General features: G+C 36.9%; 1 long non-coding RNA gene across 1 annotated transcript in view; it reads right to left on the reverse strand.

Annotated features, from left to right (window-relative positions):
• LOC110295510 overlaps positions 1-8,020 on the reverse strand; it is a 60,278-nt gene extending 52,258 nt beyond the window's left edge. Inside the window, exon 1 of the long non-coding RNA XR_002378083.1 lies at positions 7,835-8,020. This is a non-coding gene — a long non-coding RNA (uncharacterized LOC110295510). The remainder of the gene's footprint in view (positions 1-7,834) is intronic.
• Positions 8,021-22,537: the final 14,517 nt, after the last annotated feature.

The following is a 22,537-nucleotide window of genomic DNA, read 5'->3' on the forward strand; positions in this document are numbered from 1 at the left end:
AACAGCAGCATGGAAGTGTAAGCCGAATAAACCCTTTCCTCCCCAACTTGCTTCTTGGTCATGATGTTTGTGCAGGAATAGAAACCCTGACTAAGACAGATACTTGAAATCTTGTTGATTTTTCTCAAAGAATTAGCTCCTGGTTTCGTTGATTCTTTGAATAGTTCTTTTTGTTTCCACTTGGTTGATTTCAGCCCTGATTTTGATTATTTCCTGTTTTCTACTCCTCGTGGGTGAATTTTCTTCCTTTAGTTCTTGACCTTCTAGGTTTGCTTTCAGGCTGCTAGTGTAAGTTCTCTCTAATTTCTATTTTTCAGTTTTACTCTTAGGACTGCCTTCATTGTGTCCCATAAGTTTGGGTATGTTGTGTCTTCATTTTCATTACACTCTAAAAAGTCTTTAATTTCTTTCTTTATTTCATCCTTGACCAAGGAATCATTGAGTAGAGTGTTGTTCAGTTTCCAAGTGAAAGTTTGCTTTCTATTTTTTATGTTGTTATTGAAGGTCAGCCTTAGTCCATGGTGATCATATAGAATGCATGGGATAATTTCCATATTTTCGTATCTGTAGAGGCCTGTTTTTTGACCAATTATATGGTCAATTTTGGAAGAGGTACCATGTGGTGCTAAGAAGAAGGTATATGCTTTTGTTTTAGGATAAAAAGTTCTGTAGATATCTATTAAATCCATTTTTTTCATAACTTCGGTTAGTGTCCATGTGTCTCTGTTTAGTTTCTGTTTCCAAGATCTGTCCATTGATGACAGTGGGGTGTTGAAATCTCCCACTATTATCATGTGAGGTACAGTGTTTGCTTTGAGCTTTACTAAAGTTTCTTTAATGAATATGGCTGCCCTTGTATTTGGAGCATAGATATTCAGAATTGAGAGTTCATCTTGATAGATTTTTACCTTTGATGAGTTTGAAGTGCACCTCCTTGTCTTTTTTGATAACTTTGGGTTGGAAGTCAATTTTATTTGATATTAGAATGGCTACTCCAGCTTGTTTCTTTGGACCATTTGTTTGGAAAATTGCTTCCCAGCCTTTCACTCTGAGGTAGTGTCTGTTCTTTTCTCTGAGGTGGGTTTCCTGTAAGCAACAAAATGTTGGCTCCTCTTTGTGTAGCCAGTCTATTAGTCTAAGTCTTTTTATTGGGGAATTGAGTCCATAGACGTTAAGAGAAATTAAAGCAAAGTAATTGCTTCCTGTTATTTTTGTTGTTAAAGTTGGGATTATGTTCTTGTGGCTGTCTTCTTTTAGGTTTGTTGAAGGATTACTTTCTTACTTTTTCTAGGGTGTAGTTTCTGTCCTTGTGTTAGTGTTTTCCCTTTATTATCCTTTGAAGGGCTGAATTCATGGAAAGATATTATGTGAATTTGTTTTTTTCATGAAATATTTTGGTTTCTCCATCTATGGTAATTGAGAGTTTTGCTGGGTATAGTAGCCTTGGCTGGCATTTGTGTTCTCTTAGGGTCTGCATAACATCTGTCCAGGCTCTTCTGGCTTTCATAGTGTCTGGTGAGAAATCTGGTGTGAATCTAATAGGCCTACCTTTATATGTTACTTGGCCTTTTTCCCTTACTGCTTTTAATATTCTATCTTTATTTAGTGCTTTTGTTGTTCTGATTATTATGTGTCAGAAGGAATTTCTTTTCTGGTCCAGTATATTTGGAGTTCTGTAGGCTTCTTGTATGTTCATGGGCATCTTTTTCTTTAGGTTTCAGAAGTTTTCTTCTATAATTTTGTTGAAGATATTTGTTGGCCCTTTAATTTTAAAATCTTCATTCTCATTTACTCCTATTATCTGTACGTTTGGTCTTCTCATTGTGTCCTGGATTTCCTGGATGTTTTGAGTTAGGATCTTTTTGCATTTTGCATTTTCTTTGATAGTTGTGCCCATGTTCTCTATGGAATCTTGTGTATCTGAGATTCTTCCATCTCTTGTATTCTGTTGCTGATGCTCACATCTATGGTTCTATATTTCTTTCCTAGGTTTTCTATGTCCAGCATTGTCTCACTTTGGGTTTTCTTTATTAAGTCTACTTCCCTTTTTACATCTTGGATGGTTTTGTTCAATTATATCACCCGTTTGGTTGTGTTTTCCTGTAATTCTTTAAGGACTTCCACCTCTTTAGCAGTGTTCTCTTGTATCTCTTTAAGTGAGTTATTAAAGCCCTTCTTGATGTCCTCTACCAGCATCATGAGATATGATTTTAAATCCAAGTCTTGCTTTTTGGGTGTGTTTGGATAACCAGGACTGGCTCAGGTGGGAGTGCTGGTTCTGATGATGGTGAGTGGTCTTGGTTTCTATTCGTAAGATTCTTATGTTTGCCTTTCACTATCTGATAATCTCTGGAGTTAGTTGTTATAATTGTCTCTGGTTGGAGCTTGTTCCTCTTGTGATTCTGTTAGCCCCAGGCAGCAGACCTGGGAGTCTAGCTCTTTCTTGAGTTTCAGTGATCAGAGTAATCTCTGCAGGCAAACTCTCCTCTTGCAGGGAAGGTGCACAGATATCTGGTGTTTAGACCTGGTAGAAAATGAAGGCCCAAAACAGGGCCTGTCCCAGAAGATGTGTTGTTCCTGCAGTCTGCACGCTCACCTGCACAGACTGGTCTCCAAGGGACAAGGGACACAAGATTGCTCTCTACCTGCTCTGATGGTCAGAGCCCTCCAGGGCAGACACTTCTCCTCTGGCAGGGAATGTGCCTGGATGTCTGGAGCCCGAAATGGGGTCTGTCCCAGTAGCTGTGTTGCTTCTGTAGACTGCACTCTTACTTGGGCAGACTAGACTCTGTGGGATCCAGGACCCAAGATGGCTCCCTCACCTGCTCTGGCAGAGCCCTGTCGGATGGACACCTCTCCTCTGGTGTGGAAGTTGCCTGGATGTCTGGAGCCCGAAATGGGGTCTGTCCCAGAAGCTGTGCTGCTTCTGCCTGTCCCAGAAGCTTTGTCTCTTTTGCAGTCTGCTCGCTGACCTGTGCAGACTGGTCTCTGAGGGACCCGTGAACCAAGATGGCTCCCTCATGGAAAAATTTTTTGTTGCGTGACCATCACTACACATTGTTAGAGTTTCTACATCAGTTTGATGGACAGCCAATGGATCAATTGCTGTCCCTCATTCTTTCTGTTATGGAAAGAAATGAAGACTAGTACAGAACAGATGAGAGGTCAACAAATTGATATTTGAATCCAAACTCCATTAAAGCCTGGCTATTGACACTCTAAATATAGAAAATCCTACATGCCTTTCTCATGTTTCCTGCTTTTCAATTTCTTGATCAGTACCCTAAAAAAGATAATAGGATCCCACTTCAGAAATTATGTTCAGTTGGCCTGTCTCAATATTTCTATTTATGTTATGCATAATAGTCCTACTGTAAGTTTCTGGCTGTGCCTAAGCCTTTACTGGGAAAGTTAAATGAGTATAATGCAGATGACTCTCCTTATGGCAAGGCCTGAAGAGTTGGGTTCCCACATGGCAAGGGACTGTGGGGATAATCATGCAGGGTTCTCTGGCCTTTCCAGAGGGAATGCTTGGTTCACTTTTGACTTGCCTTTGCATTTTTGACTTTGCTATTGAAAGTTTATACTTTCACTTCATCTGTGACAAACATTTCTTCAGAATCAGAAAAAGAATGCTCAGGGCATGATTCACTCTTGTTTGTCTCTGAGGATCATGGGAGTGGAAAATATCACTACCCCTGTTTTATATATTAATGGCAATGTGGTTACTCAAACAAGGTCATGATCTCAGTACATCAGCTTACATCCAAATGTTCTCTTCCAAGGGGAACTTAATTATGACAAAAATTTGCCCATCACTTACTTCATACAACAGTTAGTTGATTATCAAAAGGTTAGAAATATCTTGCTGGATCCTTGGTTCTGAGACCTAATAGGAACTTTCAAAGTTGAGCCAAGCAATGATGAGGAACTGACCCAGGCTACTAATGTGCTGAAAGCCTCGAGCATTAGAGGGATTAGATTTCATAATTAGGATATGGGGAGATGCTATGTGTCCATAAATAAATTAGAATTTCTTTGGTATGTAATCTATCACCTCTCCATATATACTTGGTTATACATCCATGTGTTGTGTTAGAATGTGAATTGATCCATTCTTATCTCCTTGTACTAAGCTCAAATCTAAGTGAATCAAGGAACTCCACATAAAACCAGAGACTCTGAATCTTATAGAGGAGAAAGTGGGGAAAAGCCTCGAAGATTCCTGAATACAACAGCAATGGCTTCTGCTGTAAGATCAAGAATCAACAAATCTGACCTCATAAAATTGCGAACCTTCTGTAAGGCAAAAGACAATGCTTGGTAACTTTAAGAGATTAATAGTATACTTTTCATTAGTGTATCTTGTTTATACGTTTCTCTAGGATCTGTAGAAAAACTGGACTTGAAGTGTCCAAATTTTAGCAAATGTGTCAACATTCTGCTTGAAATCTGGTCTCAAAACAGAACCTCAAATCCATTATTTCTGAAATCAAATTGACTGTCACATGTTATCCTGCAATAACACATATTCCATTCTGTAGATTTTTTTTTCAGCTTAAATACCACAGCCTGAGTGACTCTGTAATACACTGTGCTTCACAAATTCACTTTTCCTCAAGAAAAATCCTAATTTTTACAATATTCCTCAAATTGTGCATTTAATTACATTTTCCACATACAATTTTTTGAATGTGTGATATACCACATATAGGTTGATTAAATTAATGAAGAATTTCTAGAAGCAATGACTGCAAGAATTCAAAATGTGAGAGTAAGAAAAAAGTAGAAATTCAATATAAGGAGGATTCTAGTTTATATTTGACATTTCTTATGCTTTTTCTGCCACATCATCCATGTTCAAGAGTTATTATTTTACATCATTAAATGTAAAGATGAACATAAAAATGATGAGACTGAAATCCTTTTAAATGCAACTGATCACTAAGTTACTCACATGAAGGATTGTATAGATTTCAAAAAATAATCACATTCAAGAAGAAATAATAAACGTAGATGAGAATACAAACACTAGGCATGTATATCACTAAATCATCCCCCTTTATTAAATCACTATTAAATGTGTAACCTTATTGTCCTTTATCAGCTCTACTTTAAACTATTCCAACTAGAATATAGTCTGCTAGAGTTCAGGCTTTTTGATAATATTATCATAATAAATATAATTCACATTTTACCATAATAACAAAGTACATTTACACAGTTTTATTTTTCTAAAATTATAAAATAGTTCTGAGATTGCCAAGATTGAAGAGGTTGGCTTAAGTTTGGAGAGGGGTTCTGAGAGAAAGGGTGTCTGAGCTGCAAAAACAAACTACTCAAAGACCAACCAACCAGTGACCTATGCTCTGCTGGAAACAGCTTTTCAGCCTGTTTTCTCTCTGTCCTGCATTCTTTCTCTCTGTCCTCTCTCTGTGTTCTCTCTCTCTCTCTCTCTNTCTCTCTCTCTCTCTCTCTCTCTCTCTCTCTCTCTCTCTCTCTCTCCTTTGCTCTTTCTGTTCTTTTGCTATTCTAAAGATATTCTGTGGAAAGCTAGCTCTTTGCCTGCAGATCATAAGCCCAGTCTTTTATTTTACATATCAATCCAATCATTTACTCCAAATTTCCTTTCAATTATCTTAAGAATCAGAGTCCTGTGAACCCAGCTCCCAAATCTTTAGGAAACAGCAAGCACACATTGCCAAAGAATTCAGATTTCTGCCTGCCTCTGTTGAATACAAGTGCTAAACTAGCTGGGTGAGACTCAGTCCTAAAATTACCATTCCAACCACACCTAGCCCAACCTTGCTCTGTCCCAGGCTGACCTTAAACTCAGAAATCTGCCTGTATTTGTATCTCTCTTTGTATCTTTCTGACAACCTGCCATAGTGTAGCTGTCTTTGTTCCTTTAGATTCATGAAGCCCCTCATAATTCATATTGCATACTTACATTTTGCATAGCTGAGAAATTCTATTCATGTTTTTAAGAGCTCTTTTCCAGAGCCTTAAGGTATTTACCATTTTGCTAAGACATTAGCCACTGGTTCACCTCCTGGACTCAGGCAGTCTGATTATTATGGACATTTGATTATTACTAACATTCAAAGGGAGGACATTCCTCAGAGAAATGTGAAAATATGTACATTATTATACAAACAAGCCTTATGCTCATGGCAGCAACACTCCTGGAGGCTTGGGTCCTCTCACCCTGTCCCAGGGGTAAGAATCATTTCATTCTGTCCCCACAAAAGAAATGATGAAAAAAAAAAGAAAGAAAATAAAAGAAAGAAAGAAATGCTGGACCTGGCATGAGGTGATATATTTAACCTTGATTCAAAACTCAAATTAGTACTTGAAGGAAAAGAAATCCACTATATTCATAGCATCCTTATACATAATAACCAGAAAAATGAAAGCAACCCAGATGCCCCTCAGCCAAAGAACGGATACAGAAAATATGGTTCATTTACACAGCGGAATACTCTTCAGCTATTGAAAACAAGGACTTCATGAATTTTTCAAGGAAATGGATAGAACTAGAAAATAACAAGGCAAGCATGGAGCAGGAGGAGCTGAGAATTCTACATCTTCATCTGATGGCTGCTAGCAGAATACTGACTTCCAGGCAGCTAGGACTAGTGTATTAAAGCATATGCCCACAGTGACACACCTACTCCAACAAGGCCACACCTAATGGTACCACTCCCTGGGCCAAGCACATACAAGCCATCACAGCACCCTTTCAGAAGTGAAGGTGAAGGAGTATGGGGGAATTAGACTAAGAGGAGAGACTGGGAAGAAGAGCATCATTGGTATGTAAATAAATAAAATAATTAACTAATAAAAACATTTTGTTTTGCTTAAGTAGTGCTTACAGAAGGAAAATGGATTGAGTTCTGAAAACTGGTGTTTCATCTTGGTTTAACAGTCTAAATGGTGTGTTCCAATGCCTAAATAATATTCTGTGTGTGGATATTTACCCCTTTTTTATCCTATTCATTACTCAGTTGGAGAAGTTATCAATAGTAGAATTTAATACCATATGGATCATAGATTCATAACTTTGATCTTGCAGCCAATCTCTGGAAACAATGCAAACATTCTGCTATAATTGACACAGAGATTGAAAGGAGATGACCCTGCAATTGAGAAACTCTGATGAAACATGGAATTAAGCTAGGTGATATTAAATGTCTCAGTGTTCATCAGAACCCATCAAAATGTTACTGTTTGCCTTCCATTATGATTATATTAAGAGACTAGACTGAGAGAACTGAACCAAAAGCTAAAAATGGGCCTATACATCGAAGTATTGATCAAAGGTTCATACCTGTTTTGCTTTGTTACAAAGCACATCTTGCATGCATCATGAAGACATTGATTTCTTGCCATGTGTTATCAGTAACTCAGTGACTACTAATAGAGTTATAATTGTTAATATGCAAAGGTTGTCTTTAAAGAAAACTAGTAATAATTATTACCTATGAATAAAATGACCATTATTTCAAAATAAATTTCTAATTTTGTTTCTTTTAGAAGGATCTCTTTACAGTTTAATTTCCACAGTGTATTTATGGTGAAAATTGGCTTCACCTTCCCACTTGAAGACTAAAGTGCTAAAACCCCAATCTCTGAATCAAAATTAAAAGTGTATTATTTTCTGCAATTGCTGCATTTCCTGTTGCTAAAAATATGCTCTTATAAACCGATGAAAAATTCAAATATCTTTTTACAGAAACTATTGTGCTGTCCTACATTATTTACAACTCTTTCATGCTTTGATATGTAAATGAACTGATTTAAATTAATTTTCTACAACTGTGGGCCTGTGTACCTGAGGCTTTCCATGGAGATCTCTGGCCTGGCCTTGTGGGAGAGTTCTGGCGAAGGGAAGCTAAGCAGGGAGGGAGGGGAAGTCGATGTTGCTTCCTGCTGCAGTTGGCTCCATCTCCATCTCTACCATGCCTTCCAGGTTACTTAGTTACTCAGCCCTGCCCTGCACTGAGTCATGTTGGGCTGGGCCAATGAGAGGCCGACTGCCCTTCACGTGCTTCCGGAGAGTAGACCTCTTCCCAAGCAGTACAGCTCTTAGAACAGAAGGCTCAGACAATGGAGAAGTTCTCGAACACCTTTAATCCTTCCAGATAGTATTCTTATATACAGTTTTGGGGTGGGTAAGTGTCTGACTTCTCACTGGTTTGTTCTGAGAGCTTTGGGGAAACCTTATTTGCATTTGGGAGGGCTTAGTACTGCTCCTATATGACTGATGGCCACATACCTCTTTGCAGGGGTGGGGGTGGGGGTGTGGGTGTGGGTGTGGGTATTGTGGGAGGCTGTAGCAGCAACAGGAGCCAGGGGCCCAGGAGGCGTGGTCAAACACCTTCTGTCCCATGCAGGTGCAAATCACTGCCCACCAGGTCACTGGGTCCCAGACCTTTGCTTAACTGGGGACCAGGCTATCTTTGCACAGCCCACCACCCCATATACAACTACATGGTATTTAACTGTGTTAGAAATTCTGGCACTATTAATGTGGCTTGAGTTTCAAAATATGACATGTATGGTCAATAAAACTTTTCAATTGATTCATATGGCAGGTACTAGATTAGATATTTGGCTATGTCACAAATATTCAGAATGGAATAATAAAATAAATTGATCCTGTTAACACTGGTAAATAATTAAGACTATATCAAAAACTTCAAACCTAAAGATAAAGTCACAAAATAAATATCAATGAGGACATATATTTGGTTAAATAAATGTTATAAAATATACCAAATTGTACATTTAATAAGTGCTCATCCTGTACCTAAAAATCAAATAACCTGAAAATACCCATGAAATATATGCATTTGATGGAAGAATAATTGATATTTATAAAATATTTAATGTAAATGAAGGGGAGAGCCATAGAATTCTGTATTTTATCCCTTTTGCTTCCTCAAACGTGTTAGAGAGATTTTGTGAATGAAGTAAAATGTTATAAACAATAATAAGGAAAACCAATCTCAAGTGACTGTGAAAGAAAAAGCATATTTAGAAAGAAAACACAATTTGAGTAGTACTCAGGGTCAAGAAGTATAGATCACTGCTGGCACAATGAACCATTTAGGCATGTGTTTCATAGGTAGTGAGCCTTCCCTATTTTATTGTACCTCCAGACAAATGATAGTAAAGGTCCACATGAATCCTTGTGAGACTTTTGCCAAATGTGAGTTCCATAGCAGGAGCTGAGGTCATAGCTGACAGAAGAGGCCCGGCCACCACTAACCAAGAAAGAGTGAATGAGTGGGCATGCTTTCCTATCACTTTCACTAAGCTGAATTAACTAGACAGGCATGACTCTCAAACCATGGAGAAGAGAGTGACAGAGGCGAAGAGAAAGTACAAGGTTATATGAAGGAAACATCTGCAAACTATGTCTTTAAAGACTTTACCATTATCTTCCTCCTTGGTGGGCAAATCTAACCTTGATGATAAGAGCTTAAAACACATGGGTTAGAGGGATGGCTCAGATGCTTAACCAATGGATGAAGAACCTGATTTGGTACCCAGAACCCATTGGAACAAGTCTCCTGGCATGGCTGTGTGCACTTGGGACTACTTGCAGTTCTAATACAGGGGTGTTGTATGTGTTCTTGAAAATTATATGCAAGGTTATCCACTAGACAACATCTATATGCACGGAAGTACAGACACCACACACACACACACACACACACGAAAGAGAGAATGAGAAGGGGGGGGGGAGAAAAATGCCTTATAAAAATTCTTTCATCCTACTCTTCAAAGAGAAACACTATTTTAGAAATCTAATATAAATACTACCATATATGGGTTGCATGTTGCATGTATGGTATATCCTACATATCTCCTGCAGTTCAGCCAAGCTGGGGTTCATATTCTAAAGAAGGATGTGTGGAATAGTTCAAAGAAGCCTTGGCCAAGAAAGAGGTGCAGTCTACACACTCTGGCATTCAGACAACTCAGGCCACCTTTTTTTTTTTTTCACAGCTGTAAAGGCTATACATTCATTTTCTCATGAAAACTCTCTACCTACAGTTATCAGTCATGTGCACACTGCACATTTCCCCCTCCTTCTCCTCCTAAATCTCTGCTGCTTCCCACTAACCCATGATGTCATTAAAGAAGGAAGAAATATAGCTTTAGAAAGCAGAATGTCATTGTACCAGTACCATGCAGTTTTTATCACAATTGCTCTGTAGTACAGCTTTAGGTCAGGCATGGTGATTCCACCAGAGGCTATGCCGGTGCCTGGCAAACACAGAAGTGGATGCTCACAGTCATCTATTGAATGGAACACAGGTTCCTCCAATGGATGAACTAGAGAAAGTACCCAAGAAGCTAAAGGGGTCTGCAACCCTATAGGTGGAACAGCAATATGAACTAACCAGTACCACCGGAGCTCGTGTCTCTAGCTGCATATGTAGCAGAAGATGGCCTAGTTGGCCATCATTGGGAAGAGAAGCCCCTTGCTCTTGCAAACTTTATATGCCTCAGTACAGGGGAACGCCAGGGCCAAGAAGTGGGAGCGGGTGTGTAGGGGAGTGGGGCAGAGGGTATGGGGGACTTTTGGGATAGCATTTGAAATATAAATGAAGAAAATACCAAATAAAATTAGATATAAAAAAGATACCAGACATTATAATAAATGCATATAATTTTACCCATAACTTTAAAAGAAACACACACACACACACCCCACAGATCTTTATCCATTCTGTTCCCATTCCTCCAACACACAGATATATATGTATGTAGATAGCTAAAAGAAGCAATTGAAAAGAATAAAGAATTAGTCACTACACAAAATTGGCTGGATCTAGAGTATCTAAGACTGCAGAAATGCAGAAATATGATCAAAGGATGTGGACGAGGAAAGCTGTTCATGCTGTGACTACCAGAAGCTACAAGAAGCAACAAAGTGATCAGGACCAAGATCTTTTCTTCCAAGACATGGTCTGAAGGAAATAATAGTTCCAAAAAGGCCTCATCCTTAAAGTTCATCAAATTTTAATATTTATTTTCAAATATTCAGATGTTTAACCCACTAAGTAGTTCAGAGCGCTAATTACCTAGTTCTCTGTATAGGTATCCTCATAGGAATCACAGAAATGTTCATTATCTACCCAAATGTCTTCACTCAATCAGGTTGGCAACCAGGATTAATAGTCTTTAACGGATAATACTCTTCTGAAATTCAGTTTTCTCTTCATTGTAATTTAATTACAGTAATGTTAATTTGGTAATAATATTTGGAAAGTTCAGCCGGGCAGTGGTGGTGCATGTCTTCATTGCCAGCACTTGGGAGACAGAGGCAGGCGGATTTCTGAGTTTGAGGCCAGCCTGGTCTACAGAGTGAGTTCCAGGACAGCCAGAGACAGCTATACAGAGAAACACTCTCTCGGGGGAAAAAAAAAAAAGGAAAGTTCAGTAAAATTACTCATATGAAAAAACTACTCCTGAGGTTCTAAATTGGTCTTTACTTTATCTAAAACACTAGGCTTACTTTGCATTGACTCTATGAAGTGTTTCCATTTCGAATGGAAGAGTAAGTAGCCTATTGTCACTGAGCTATACAATAATAGTTCTTAATCTATAAATATAACTACTGTTTATGGTTCATCATAAATTACATTTTAAAACCACAGAAAATAATTTAACTCAGGACGTATCAATATAAAAAAAAACTTACAAAAATAAATGAATTCAAGTGTTGGCTTTGGAGAAAATGAATAAGATTGGCAAATTTTTATCTAAATTAACTAAAACTTAGAGAAGATTCAGATAAATAAAATTTGAAATTAAAATAGGCCCATTACAACAGGCACTGAAGAAATTTAGAGGCTGTACTCTACCAAACTGAAAAATCTAAGAGAAATTGATAAATTCATATTATTCTTATGATTTTATATATAAAGATAGATAGACAGACAGATAGATAGATAGATAGATAGATAGATAGATAGATAGATAGATTGCTTGATAGAACAAGATAAAATATACAAATTAAGCAGATTTCCAACTCCCCAATGAAATAGTTGCAGTAATTAAAAGCTTCCTAACCAAAAAAATACTTCTGGGCAAGATGGACTCATTATAGAATTCTCTCAATATTCAAAGAAGAATCATCATCAATACTTCTCGATTTATTCTCCAAAATAGAAACTTATGTATCATATTCTAATTCTCTTTACTATGGCACTATTGCTATGAATGACATCAGAATTTGGTTGTTAGACCCTACTTCTGCAGTTAGTACAATTTGAATACAGGACACAGAGACACCAAGATAGAACTTGGATACTTTCTCCATGTTGGCTAGTGCTCATAGTACTCAGAGGTATGATATAAGCTGCCAAAGGAGAAAAGTCATCAATAGTCTTGTTCAGGTCTGTATTATGTTTACTAAAATAAACAGCCTGGCAAAATATGCCTATGTGTGCAGCAGTGGCATGAAATTTATGTGGATAAAACTGCTCTTATTAAATTTGAAATCCTATTCTTTTGAGGGACTATATGGCTGATACTGGAAACCTGTCCAAAAAAAAAAGAGGTTTACAGTTCAGAATTTCATGAACTGTATGGAGGAGTCATTTGTCAAGTGGTTATGTGATGAAACTAGCTTCTATATATTTACATATTTACACTAAGGAATTTTATACTTTTTTGCCAGTGAAGCATCATTTTGCAGTAGGCAGAAGTTTATTAACATAGTCTTACCTAATCAACGTGCTCAAAATACATGACCTTAACGTGCTCAAAATACATGACTTTTTATGATTCTAACCTAAAACAGTGTTACCTCCTCCAAATTCCAGGGAACACCATGGAAGTGTGGCAGAAAAATTAAGAACTAGCAGATGGAAAGAACACCATAAATGTATGTCTTTTGGATATGATGTAGTTATTACAATCATGGACACACACAAGCTTTGGCTTCCTGCAAAACCTGAACCATAATTTAATATAATATAGCAAGTGAGCCAGTCTGAAAAGATACCTTAGAGAGGGTGAAAGAAGAATACAAGAAAGGAGGGTGCATTGTTCACAATGCATTGTTTACATGTCTTACACTGACAGAAAAATAATAAAAAAAAACAATTAAAGACCAGAATTTTCCTATTGTGTATATCAATGCCCTATTTTTCTTAGGAAAACAATCTATCCATTTTCTTATTTTACTTTTAAGTAGAGGAAATGTAAAACTCACTAAGCTGTTGAAGAGTTCTTGAGCCAGGCAAACTATAACCCCATAAAACCTGATGCCTGTGCTAAACTGATATAAGAGTTAGGATTTATAAACAGCTATTAGGAGATGAGCTTTCTGTGAGTCCATGGATGTATTATGGGGTGTAGGAGTCAGCACCTAAATGATTGCTTGCTGCAGTATGCTTTTAATGGATAACAAAGTACATTTTTCAATGACACACAGGTGAGATGAGAATTCTTGTGACTGGGAATCATCTTCTTTGTTTTATAAAGTACTTCTGAAAAAAATTCATCTTACAAGAGGATTAGAAAAGAGTGCTTTATACTGAACCAGATAGAAGTGAGGAACAGCCTTGAATGCATCTGCAAAGGAGCCAACTTCCTGAACCAATAGCACAGATGCAAAGATCAAGAACTAATAAATGGGACTTCATGAAACTCTAAAGCTTCTGTAAGACAAAGAACATGGTCAATAGGAAAAAATAGCAGCCTACAGAAAGGAAAGAGATTTTCTCCAACTCCACATCCAACAGAGGGTTAATATATACATACACACACACACACACATATATATATGTATATATAATATACATTATATATACACACATATCAAGAAACTCAAAACATTAAACAACCAAATAGTCCAATGAAATATGGAGTACAGATCTAAAGAGAGAATTCTCAGAAGAGGAATCACAATGACTGAAAAACACTTAAAAAACTGTTCAACATTCTTAGCAAACAGGTAAATGCAATTCAGATGTGTTGAGAGTCCATCTTACACCTGACAGAATAGCTAAGATCAAAACCACATGTGACAGTTCATACTGGCAAGGATGTGGAGCATAGAGAACACTACTCCATTGCAGATGAGAGTCCAAATTTGTACAATCAGCATGGAAATAGATATGGTCATTCCTCAAAAAAACTGGGAATTGAGCTACCATAAGACCTAGCTATACCACTTTTGGCCATATACCCAAAGGACACTTTATCTTACCTTAAAGAACTTGCTCAGCTATATTCATTAGCTGCATTTAAATATATATATATTAGCCAGAAAATGGTAAGAGCCAAGATGTCCCTCAGCTAAAAAAATGGATTAAAAAAAATCTGTGGTACATTTACACAATGGTGATTACTTAGCTGTTAAGAAAAAAAATTACATCATAAAATTTGCAGGTAAATGGATGGAACTGGAAAAAAAAATCATCCTGAGAGAGATAATTCACTCATAAGTAGTTACTAACTATAAAGTAAATGATAAACATGATATAGATTAGAGACCTAGAAAGACTTAAGTTATAAGGAAGACTCTAAGGAGGGATATAAGGATCTCCCTGGGAAAAAGAAATAGAATAGATTTTTGTAGGTAATTGGAGGCAGGTGGGAATGGGAACAGGAAGAATTATATGTGTGTGGAGGATGGAGAGAGAGAGAGAGAGAGAGAGAGACAGAGACAGAGAGAGACAGAGAGAGAGACAGAGAGAGAGACAGAGAGAGAGACAGAGAGAAAGAATAGAAATTGGAGGCTATTTAGGGGATGGTATGGAAACCTATTACAATTGAAATGCTAGGGTTTTACTAAGGTGACCCTAGTGAGTATTAATGAAGCCTAAACATGCCATCTTCTGTAACCAGGCAAGGTTTCCATTAGTGGGACTGGGACAGCAACCCAGCCACAATACTTCTGTGCTGCCTATAGCGTGCACTGGGGCAATGGAAGTGCAGAATTTATATGTAGGCCAACCAATGACTAGTCTAATTGGAGATATAAAAGAGGAGAGGAAGTCTATGCCAGAGATTTTCTGTATGGCCAGGCTGGACAGTACAGCCTAGAATAGAAGAACAAAATAATCAGTGAAACGATTTCTAATTCTATTCTGCTATTCTCGTATATCAGTGCCTTGTCTAAACATTACCAGGGAGGCTTGCTCTGGCAGATAATGGGGGCAGATACAGAGACCCACAGCTGGACATTAGGCATAGAGAAAGTGTAAGTTGGAGATGGATACTGGGCTCCTACCGTTAGAACTAGAGAACCTCTCAGAAGAAGGGAAGGAAAAATTGTAAAAGCCAGAGGGGTCAAGAACACTGGGAGAACATGGTCCACAGAATCATCTAAGCTGGGTTCAGGTGCTCATAGGGAATGAAGTGACTGGCAGTCACAGAGCCTCCATGAATCTGTACTTGGCCTTCTGCAAATATGTGGGGATTGTGATCTTGGTGTTTTTGTGGGACATCTACCAGTGGGAGTGCAAGTTTCTCTGACTCTTTCCCGTGCTCTTGGCACTGTTTTCTCCCTAACTGGGTTGCCTTACCTTGCCCTGAGATGAAGGTTTGTACCTATTCTGATTGGTGGGTTCAGTTGATATCCCAGGGAGACCTGTTCTCTTAGGAAGTAAAATGGAGGAAGAGCAGATCTGCAGGAGAGGGGAGGTTTGAGGTGGAAACTAGGAGGAGTGGAGGGAGGAGAGACTGCAGTCAGGATATATTATACAAGAGAGAAATACAAAAATAACTATATACAGAAAGAATTAATATTAGTGAACACTATATTAAAGACAGGGTGCTCACCAGAAACTACTCTTCATAATCAAGTGAAATGAAGAGAGAGAAACATGATTATAGACTATTTAATCATATATACCTTCACAGAAACTGGGAGATTTTTTTGTCTATGGCAATACACTAGAATTCCTTTTGCACTAACATTTTTGTAACCATATTTTAATACATGTAATTTGGTCCAGAAAGTAGGGAATATTTTCTGTTACAGAGCAGCACTCTCTCTGAAGGGTTAGGTTTGCAAACAGTATAGTTTCTTTGGTATAATAAGCAAGAGTATTTCCCTGATGATGTTAATGCAAAACATTTTAAAACTTGTTAATGTGAAGATGTACCAGTGGACTATAATTTTCTAAGTGTTATTGAAAATGTATTATTAAGGTCAATCATTTTCTTCTATAGCAAATATATATTGAGAATATTTCTCCATCAGAATGGCCTGTAGGCACGTCTGTCAGGACATTTCTTGATTACTATATGATAGGGAAGTACCCAGCCTACTTACGTAGTGCCACTCCTTGACAGGTGGTAAAGGATTGTATAAGGAAGGTAGTTGAGCAAGCCATAGCCTGCTGGAAATGAATAATGTATTTTTCTGTGTCTTCTACTTCAGTCCATGGTGCCAGGTTCTTGCCCTGCTCCAACCTTTACTTCCCCTGATTATATGTTTCATTCATGCTGTGTTAGATTATCAGAGCAGAAATCCTAACTAAGGCAGTACATAAAGAAGCCTCAGAATGTTTTATGTTAACGTAAGTTTTTACTTAGTTTTACTAAGTTTTCCTTCAGGCAATTCTTTGTTTCCATAATTATGAGACATCAACTACACTGCAATATCCACAGAAAACAAGAAGGGGATTTTTAATATTTTGTCATTAGTAAGATCAAATCATACAGTTTTCTTGGATTTACTAATAATTTGTACTTCAGTACTAGTACATCTTAGCTCTTATTCTACTCAGTAATCATTGGAGACTAATATCTTTAGATGCTCAGAATCTTAGTAATTTTTCAATTAATTAGGGGATAACCTATGACATAGTAGATCATATTCCCATGAGCACTCATTGTAAGAACTCTCTGTTTTCATAGGAAGAACGTGGATATTTAGGGCTTTGTTTCAGAGTAGAAAAAAGGCAGTGTAACCAGTCAAGCGCCATGCTACTGCTCTAATGTACAGAGTATATAACACTTAAGGGTACCTCACTGCCAAGTCAGTGGTTTTCAAAAGTAAAGATGTTTCTTCAGACAAATCAAGACACCTTAAATGACATTTTTTGAGGTGGCAATAACATATAAAGGTATATGTTTTAATCACTAATGGGTTATACAATCTGCTGCAATAAGAGGAGGGATCGATCATTTATGTATACCTTTGTGGAATTTATAGACCCTCATTGATACAATTATATAGAAACTCTTCTTTGGGTTTGCCTATGAACCACTGTCTTTATTAGGTATAGTTTTTGTTCATCCACTGATATGTGTACTTCATCTTCCCTCTGCTCTGTATTTCTGCCTAATATGTTTTAATGATTTTACTTACTTCCTTTGAATCTTGTCCAGCCTTTATCTCAGTTTGGTTTCTTTGATTCTTCCTGGCAGGTAAATTTGGCAAAATAACTGGTATTTATACTACTATTCTCTTAAGAATATTCTTGTGGGCATTCTGTAGCAATAGCAGTTAAAACTTCTTAGTTCTAACTTGTCTAATACTTGTTCATTGATTTATTCTCATTATAATGCCAATAGAATTTGAGGGACACTAGGTTTTTATTCTGTCTTTCAAGAATGGAACAGATTGGTAAATAGAGATCTTGAAGTGATCCAAACAGTAATGTCCTATCATGCACAGGTAGTCATGAAGGCGATCAGAGCATAAATCTGTAGCTTCTTGTGAGAACTTTGCAGGTCTTCCCAATTTGTTAAGTATTTACAAATATATCAATTTAAACAGTCTAGGTTAAAGCCTAGTAAATAAGATATATTCACAGTTTGGAAATTTTACTACCAAAATATTCAAAGAAGTACTCAATTAATTATAAGAATTACTTGGTTAGTGAACCTATCTTGACCTTAGGTAAAAATGAATCTCATCTTGCTGTTTAGTATAATTCTTTTACTATCTCAGTTTTCATTTTGGAAATGCCTCCAGTCTCAGGACTATGTCTTTCAAAGAAGCTACCATCGATTGGACTTGATCTTCTTGTATTTGTTATCATCCACTGAGCTTTGTCTCAATTCTATAACCAACAATTATCTACTGTTTACAAGCAAAGACACACACACACAAACACATGCTCACACACACAATCACTAACACACACAAACACACATACAAACACATGCTCACACACTTGACACACACACACACATAAACACATATAAAAATGAACACGCCAAGCCACACACACACACAAACACACAAACACATGACTATACACACAAATACACACACTCATATATAAACACATACAAACATATGCTCACATTCACACACAGAGAAGCACATATATACATAAACACACACACACACATACCTCTGGATTCCAAATTTTTATGTTTTGGCTACAGACCCTTTTTTTCACATGAATCTGTGTACAGGGCTTTGTAAAATGTGGCTCAGTCCTTGGTTTTATGTCCTATCAGAGTTCACATTTTGATTCAAGTCTTAAATGTAGGTTTTTATATTAGAAATGTTTGTCATATGAGACCTGAAGCTTAACAAGGATAACAGGATCATAAGAGTTTTCTATTTAGCTACTACTCTTGTTAGTGTTCCAGAAAAAAAAATGTACAAAATATTACCTATAACCTAGATCCATCAAAATCTCCCAGCAAACTAATCCCTATTGGCACACTCTAATGCAAGGCCCTCTGAAATTGATTTTGTAGACACTTAATAAGTGATAGGAAATCAGGTTTTCCAAATGTTAAAGTCACTACTGCCAAGAAAGAGCCATGATCTATCTTGCTAGAGATGCCCAGGGGAGAAGAAGCATAAATACCAAGCTAAGAGAACTAGTAAACTATCTGATATTTGTAGAAGGAATGCTACTGTGAACCGTGAAGCTATGTTAGTCCACTAAGCAAACACAGGAAAGCTCTAGATTCTATCCTGCTGAACACATCCCAGTTTGACAAACTGTGATTTTATGTAGTAGAAACTGCAATTCGTGGTCTTTGCTATGCAGAAATGTACAGCTGAGAAATATCAATTAGTCAAAGATACAATAATTTAAAATAAGCAAACTAGTATTACAGAAACCATCATTGTGCTCTATTAGAAATTATCATTAGAACATTTTTTAGATATGTGAAAATAACTTTTCACACTATTTCATGTACTTTTTATGAATATTTCCACAGAAAACAATGTTTTCATCTCTTTAAGATATTGAAAATCTAAGGATTCTCAAGCTATTTTCATATATCAGAGATGTATAAAATATGGGTGGAATACATGAATAATAAGGTTCATTGCTCTCTAAGCCAAATACTTTTATTTGAATGTGTTTTTCTCTAAATTGAGAACAACTAATTTTGATGTTCATTTTGGTGTTATACAAAGTTAATCCTTGGGGAAATGTAACAGATCTTCCCATCTGTATTTAAAGCAATCAATACATATAAAATACAGAATCTCTCCATCTGAAATGTGTAGGTACAACTACAGTAAATATTTTGTCTCAGTGAATCCCAATTCTGAAATGATGACACAGACTGTGATAATGATCCAATTTGGCAGGGTAAGATCTAATGAGATGCGAAACATAGGGAAATCCCACATGGCTTTTTGAGATTCTGCTTAGCTCTTGCATTTTATACATTCCTCTAAGTATCAGTTCTAATCCACAGTGGGATATTTTTGAGCCAGTGGACATTGTATTTTCCAATTCACTAAATTGAACCTAGAATGAATGACACTAGATACTTTTCTCTCTTCTCTTCCTTTGGCACAGGGCATCCAGTACTACAAAGGTAAATGCATTATAATAAACATTTGTACTATATAGTTCAGTATGATTTGAAGTTGAAAATACCTTAATCTTCCTTCAGTTGTTCATCAATAAATACTGGGGTTTCATAAAGACACAAGACAAGGCAATATACATCTTTTAGAATTATCTACCATGTACATTTGGCAAAATCTTTATTTGCATTTTATTATGTATGAAGAGAATGTGATTTTTGTGTTATAAAAAGAAAAGAAATTAAAGTTTTTGTCTGTCCTACACAAAACTAATTTGTTGAGTTGCTTTAAAGACCCTGTTATATGACACAGTAGAGCAGCTGGTTTATAGTCTGAGACTAAAAGAAATAATCAGAAGAAAATATAAGGAGGACATTGTGAGTTTTGCAGCTGTTTTGGGGCATTGTTAACTCTCTTGAGAAATATAGAGTCGCCTGTCCCTGAAGATAGTCATGAATCCACAAAGATATGTGCTTGTTGTACATTCAAAACTCCTCTAAAGTACAAAGATTGTGTGTCTGTGATGGTAATTATCATCTCACAGGAGTATAATTAGCATCTTCTAAAAGACATAGAGTGGTCCCCCTGTGTTATTCCAGATACATATTACTGCAATTGCCTGGAGAAATGTGAAGCAATCCACCAGAATTACTCTCAATGAGGCTGAAAGAAACCAGTCTCATATGTGCCTGGAGAACACTGAAACTGGGGGAAATATGATAAAGCTCAAAACTATGTTTGATCCTTTGAAGCACCGAGATCCTAACAAATGTCAGACTATAGGCCACCTGCATCAGAACTCTGGTGGTTCAGAGTAACACAGCTCCTCACTGTGAAATCGTGAGTCAACACCAGTCCCTGCACCAAGGGCTCAGGAGCTATAATTTATTGTATCTTCATGATTTATTTTTCTTTTCATTGTGTTGTTTCATTTAGAAACCAACTACTGAAAATAACAAAGCTATCATCAGATAAAACTCAGAGTCCTGATGTGTATCATTATTGATATGACTAACTTTCCTTGTTTAGGCTTCAAAAAAATCACTCTGAAATGATCTCGGACATTATAGTAAATAAGTAACTAAGATATCTTCTTTAAACTTACAGGAATGTTCATGAAAGGTTTTAGGGAAAAATAATAACGGTCAAGTTTAAAGATGTAGATCCTAAAGTTGAATTGGGTTTGACTCACCGAGACTTTAGATAGGGGTTGATTTAGAGGTCGACTAGATGGAATCGTGGTACATAGTATGAATTATTATAGCAGTGAGAAAACGGAAATATTTGCCAACTCACAATTTCTGTGTTCTGGCTAAAACTATAAGTGACTGACAGTTTTAAATGTCAGCCAGCCAACGTTAACTATCAATTGATTGATTGACCAGATATTAAATGTAAAATGTAACTTAATGCACTGGATATTTCTTAATAATACTATTGAGAGTCCTCCAAGGCCAAGGGAGGACAGGGTCCTGCTTTAAGAGACAGTTAAAGAACTGGTTAATGAAAGCCTTCTATTTCTCAAAGTAAACAATTTTCAAGATGTAATTTAGCATCCAGGAAGAAAGCAGTTTTCATTTTACTATCTGTCATACTCTCCTATTAACAGTAATTTAAAACTTGAGACTCTTAACTTCCATTATCTTGCAGCGAAAGCTGTTATTTGTTCATTTTATCCTATTCCTAGGAGTAGCGTGGGCATAGTGAATGGAATTCCTATAGAAAGAAAATCACTTGGTCTAGGATGCTGAAGGGTTGTGATATATACAAGTTAGATCACAGAGCACATAGACATTAGCTGGGGTTTCAAAATCTTGCTTGTAATTTCTTCACAGAACAACTTAGTCCCATTGAGAGCATATGTCATTGTAAAGCATGCTTCTCAGCTTAAGGATGAGCATTAGTTCAACCCCACTCCACCAAGGTAGACATGATACTTAAGAACCACCCATTTAAGCTGCATTGGTTATGTACTCCACGGCTAATACTAAAGTGGTTGTCATTGCTTTTCCGTTTGGTGCATCTTTTATGGAAAACGCATTAGGTACACATCTTGTGTAATGCTCACAAGTTAAGTACTATATAAAGTAGCAAAAGGCTGAAAACAAATGAACTTTAAATTGCATAATGTATGCTAAAAAATGAACAGATTTCCTAACCATCTGAAATTAAAAACCAGTGTCCCTCATGGCAAGTGATATTCAAGTGGTATCCAGGAACCCCACTGCTTTTTCTCTTGCTATATGAACACAGCGAACAATTGCATTCCAACAAAAAACAACAAAGAAGAGACACTGACATAAGAGGGTACTTGTATAGGCAATTCTTGTAAATGAAGCATGTGATCTTTAATTACATCCCATTGTCAGAACTCACAGTCACCTTTGCTTAAATACAAGGCAATCCAGAAACTAGTCTAGCTATAGTGTACCAAAGTGTACCAGAAATGATGAAATTGAAATAGAGAAATAGTTACAGTAGCAGCCATTTGGAACCAAGTGAATGATGTGCCTTGATACCAACATGTATCAAGTGTGCAAAGTAAAGATAAGTGAGCTAAACACTAGCTTTATTCTTTACAGCTTCTAGATTAATGCCTTGTTTATAGATATGATGTATAAAATGAGGCAATTAGTTACCTGTTGCATTCTATACTTGAATTTATGTACAGTTCTGTAATGTGTCTAATTTTCCTTTTCCTTTCCTAACTGGTAAAGACTTCCATTCTCAATTATATGACTCCTCCAAGTAGCCTGGTAG

Source organism: Mus caroli, chromosome 5 (assembly GCF_900094665.2).
Source record: "Mus caroli chromosome 5, CAROLI_EIJ_v1.1, whole genome shotgun sequence".
Lineage (NCBI taxonomy): Eukaryota > Metazoa > Chordata > Mammalia > Rodentia > Muridae > Mus > Mus caroli.